A 5,313-nucleotide genomic window follows, 5' to 3' on the forward strand; every position below is an offset into this window, starting at 1 on the left:
GCGTATGGCAACAATGTTGCGAAAGCTTTATGCATGACAAAATCTTGCTGATAGTGATGTTGATACAAAGATAGGTAGATCAAGTAATAACTAAAACCATCGTCCCACCTGAACTAAGCACCAATGCTATGAAAGAAAGATGAAAGAACAAAAACATATAAAATATTGCAAAGGGTTAAGAAGAAGAAATAGTACCTTAGATGCCGCTTTGCACTTTCAAGTTTCAACTGTTGCGAATAATGGTCCTCTTCTATCTGGTACTGGACTCATGGAACTTGTTGCTTCTATTTGTGCTGTGTGGTCCTCTTTGACAATATGAAATGGCATCCTTGTGCTCCACATCCTTTGCCATATATTCTTTCCAAAATACAAATGTCTCGAGTTGGAGGTTGGGACTGGGAGTAAGAGCGCAAGCATTGTGGATGGCAGCCAACGTGGCCTCCACCTCCCATGACCTCGCACCGCTACAAGCAATGCTAACACGGAGGTGCTTGAGGGAGGCAAGGTGCAAGATGCCAAAATCAGAAGCAACACCTTCCGCAGACACCATATCACGTGCACGACAGTGAATGCTAAGATAATCTAGCTTTGGTGCCGCTCCTTCTCCAAACAGCAGATTCGGCCCACGCGTTTTGTCTACAATGGGTGCCGAACCTGCATCACTAGCCCAAAACCAGAGGACAAAAGAAAACTGCTTTAGACACTGAAATCCATCACGGTTGATGGTGAGTACTTCCTTTGATTTGCTTGCTTCCAAGGTGAGGCTTACAAGGGCTGTCAAGTCTTTGAGCAGCTGCATATCTTCTTGTTCCAGTTGTTCCACCGTGATGCATAGAAACATGAGGGCAGACAGAGAGGAGATCCAACTGGGAATCGTATGGGAAATTGACCCAATCTCAAAATCTTGGAGATGACATGGAGGAGGGTACCATGAGTCAATCAAGGAATCTACATTACGCAGTAAACCATCAATCTGTAGAGTTTGAAGGTTGCCTTCTCCTAGCTTGCATAGTGACGACAGAAAACATTTCTTGTATCTGTCCTCATCACCATCTGTATCATCAAAAATACCCCAATATATGTGCAGTTTCTTCAGTTTAGATAGCTGTCCTAGCTCCAGCACAACGTCTAAGGAATTATTGTCACAACCAAACCACCTCAACTCCTGAAGAGATCTCAGATTGCTAAACCCACTTGGGAATTTCACGCAAAGATTCACAAACAGGCGCACTAATTGGTGCAGTTCTATAATGGATGGGGGCAATTCTCTTATATTTGCTATAGTCAGGTCTAGTGTTTGTAGTAGCAGTAGATTCTTGATTTCTCTTGGAAGCCTGCGGAACAAGGGCCCAAGACTTTAATACCTTAATTGACGCAGACTTCCAATATCCTCGATATGTACATTATCCTCCCCCAATTGTTTACAGTCCACCGCATCTAGTACCCTTAAAGTTTGAAGGCCAATGAGCGGGGGCAGCCACTTACAATCACCAAACACACTGACCTGACATGAGAAAAATTACCAGTGCCCAGCCACATATGATGCTCTTCACAATTGCCTTGGAGGGAGAGGCGCCGAATCTTGTATGTTGAAGTTGTAAGCTTTTGGTTATTTAATATAGCAACGAAGTTTTCTTCAGTTGACAGGGATATAAGGAGATCTAACATGATATCATGGACTCGACAACTTGTCACTCTTCCGTCGGTGTTGATTTGATCCGATTGGATCATGTTCCTGTTGATGAGCTCATTAAAATATCATTCTGCTATTTCTTCAACATTTTGCCCTTGTTGGGCAACAACTAATCCTTCAGCGGTCCATCTCCATACTAGACGCTTACAATCAATCTTATGATCCTCAGGGAATGTGCTTAGGTCCAATAGACACATCTTCAAATAGCAAGGTAGGTCATAATAACTCAAAAGCAATATCCTTCTTACTACTGCCAACTCATGGTCTTGTTCCAGTGCTCACCCTCGCCCACTCCAGCTTTGTGGTTGGTTTAGTTGCAAGTAGGCTGGCCATGTTAACTATAGCAAGTGGCAAGCCATCACACTTCTTCACTATGTCATTGGTAACTTCTTTCAATTCAAATGGGCAATCATCTTCATGGGCAAAGATCCTTTTCAAGAATAGTCTTTTTGAGGCATCATTGTCAAGATGCTTCATAGGATAAACGTAGTATACTTGCGGAAAGCTACAAGATTCAGCAACCTCCTGAATACGTGTAGTCGTCATTATCCAACTTGCACTGTTATTATAGGGAAAAGCACATTGGATGTCTTTCCATGCTTGTTTACTCGATATGTCATCGATCAGGACAAAATACCTTTAATTGATTGTCAAGGATAAAGATGGTACATAATTAGTTTTATTCCATGCAAGCAGTGTGTGAAAAAAATAGCCCAGCAAACAAAGCAAACTTAAAAACTTCCCCATGCTGAATGTCGAGCAAAAAAAAATCAACTCAAAACATTTATGCCGTCAGCATTGCAACAATAAACTTCATTAAATTTGTTACCTTTGAAACCTCATGCACGCATAACTAAGAAGGTAACTTTGTAATCTATTTCAATATCTTATCATATCTGGAGATGAACTACATATTTTCTTCCCAACGTTATTAAGAAGACAATGTTTACACAGTTATAATACAATAAGGGAATACGTAAGTGGTCTACCAAAAATTAGCAGACTACTGTAGGTTTACATTATTTTCTCAAAGAATTCAATATAATTTTCAGGCCACCCCTATTGAAGTGTAATACTCTGATCAACCCTGTCTAAACATAGCATCTCCTACTCATTCTTGATGAGTACATCAGGCACCATTTGAATGTTAATATCTTCTTTGCCCAGATATTTAACCAGGATTGATGTCTACATTTGTTCATAAGTCCTAAAACACTATTGATTGGTGCAAATTATCTTCTCAGTTTTCTTTTGGTGATTACTAATTGTTTTCGGAGGGATTGATTTTGCTCATGACCAAGCAACCCACAAAAAATGCGGAAGCGTACAGTATGTAATGCACTGACATACCTTTTATTTTGAAGATTTTCTCTAATCTTTTGAACAAGTTGATTGTATTCCACTTTTAACGAACTGAGATCTTTCTTGATATCTTGACTGCCATCATCCAACTTTGTGTTGCTTCCATCAAGAATTTTCAACAACACACCAGATAGGATCTTTTTGACATCAGGAGTCCTGGACACAGATACAAAAACTGCAAACTGGAATTGACTTTTGACTTCCTTGTATACCTGATTGGCAAGGGTTGTCTTGCCAATGCCTCCGGCGCCGACGATAGAAATGACACGACGTTCCTGTACTACATCTGTTTCACCAGTGAGCACATTGACGAGCTCATCTCTTGGACCATCAATTCCTATGATCCTGTCAGCCTCCTCAAAGAGGGCCGACAACCTAGGATCAATTGCCATGGCACTAGAAGAAGAGGGTGCAACATCCAGCTTGAGCCTCTTACGCCGATCATTAACCTCTAGAGCGCGCTCCTTGAGCTTATCAACGTTGCCACCTATTTGGTGGTAATGCTGGATCATCCTGAGCCAGCCAGCAATCTTACTTGTAAGGCCATCATGGGCATCGTCCTGGACAGGGCCATGCACGAAGTCGTCGATGCAGTCCTCGATGTCGTAGACCAGCTCCCGCAGTTGACTCATCCACTCCTTCACTTGCAAGCTGGGCTCCTCTAGCTGTGAGAGATCCTCCAAGGCAGCCTTTATGCTGTGCAGCTCATCTCTTAGAGAGGTGATCCGAGGATGGAGGCCTTTGAACCTGTCATACTCCTTGAGTAGAGCGGTGAGCTTGCCAAGAACGGGGGTCATCACCCCCATCAACGCGCCCGTCGTTGCTCTGATCATGTTTTTTTGCTTGTGTGCTCTGCTCTGTGGGTGGTTCGATGTTTATTGGTATCACTCAAGTTGGAGGCCTCCACATCTTATAATGTTTGCCAGAAGACATAATTTGGTTAAGGAAAGCATGAAACGTAGAAACTGAGGGTTGAGGGGAACAGGGCACAAAGCTTCCTCAGTCGATTATCACAAGAAACAAGCACAAAGCTTCCTTGGTCGATTACTTGGTCTAGTTATTGGGAAGCTTCGGCGGAGTGTACAGAAAAGATTCGTTGTTGCTAAGAAATTGGGAAAGACAAATATGTAAGCTAAACAAACATCTCTTGCATTCTTCCTCCCTTCCACATATATTTCTCCGACTGTCCGTTTTTGATGTCACACATGGATGGCTCTTGTGAACATTGTAGTTGGAGTTTGGAAGCAGCACAATGCAGGCAAACAATGCTCCACTTGCTTATTAGCTAGATTCGGTTACTGAATTAACTTCGTCTACTTATGTGCTGGCTAAGATTTTTGTTTACTAAAGCCACCATCGTACGTCAGGAAACTTCACATGTACTGCACATAAGCTTCTATATGCATCAGACAACTAATTGTTGTTGGTATTAGCAAGAAGGTCTAGGAAACTGCTCGGTGTACAAGGAAGGAAGAAATAATACTGCACTAAAATTTTAGAATACCTTGCTGGGATTAGTTCCAAGTGTTGTTGAGAAACCTCTTCTCCATCTGATCGATGCCGGTACTGGCACCGTGATTGTTGCTCGCACTGCAGCATTTACTGACCTCCCTTTGCTCTCAACCACGCCCTCAACACGCTCCTCCCGTCCTCGCCCGGTCCCCCCGACCATGAACTTCTTTAGGGATCAATCGAGCTCCGTGGCAGTGACAACTTCGCACCAATTCTAGCTGTTTCCATCAAAGCAGACACACCATTGCTCAAATAACGAGGACCAGGGAGCGAAGTGGGTTCGCTTGGCCACCTAGACTCGTGGAGTGGACTAGTATCCGTCAGCAGCGAGCTAGCTAAGCCTGAGAGGCTGAGAGCCTGAGACAACTCCACAAACGATCGACTACAATCAACTACATTCATCCTTGGTCGCATCCAAGAATAATAGCTTTCCCCTTCCCCAGCCCCGATGGTCGCCACGCCCGGGCGGCCGCCGCCATCCACCATGGCATCCCCTTCTAGATCAGATGACGGAGCTCTTCTTTTTTTGAGAAACAGATGAGGGAGCTCCTATTCAGCGCTTCGAGCGCCGGATGACCCAACCAGCGCTCACGCGCGTCTCCCTACTGGCCCGGCCCAACTACGCGAGCGGTTCGCTCGCTCGATCGCTCTCGTTTGCGGGACCTCCTATACGCCGCATCATGCGGCATGAAGTCGGGGCTTCGCATGGAGCACGCTCCGACTGGGCCGGCCCACGCATGAGCTGC

General features: G+C 44.2%; 1 pseudogene; it reads right to left on the bottom strand.

The window, feature by feature from the left end:
- Positions 1-216: 216 nt before the first annotated feature.
- Positions 217-3,861, bottom strand: LOC119338066 (annotated as a pseudogene).
- Between the last annotated feature and the right edge of the window lie 1,452 nt (positions 3,862-5,313).

The sequence above is a fragment of the Triticum dicoccoides genome, chromosome 7B, assembly GCF_002162155.2.
Source record: "Triticum dicoccoides isolate Atlit2015 ecotype Zavitan chromosome 7B, WEW_v2.0, whole genome shotgun sequence".
Lineage (NCBI taxonomy): Eukaryota > Viridiplantae > Streptophyta > Magnoliopsida > Poales > Poaceae > Triticum > Triticum dicoccoides.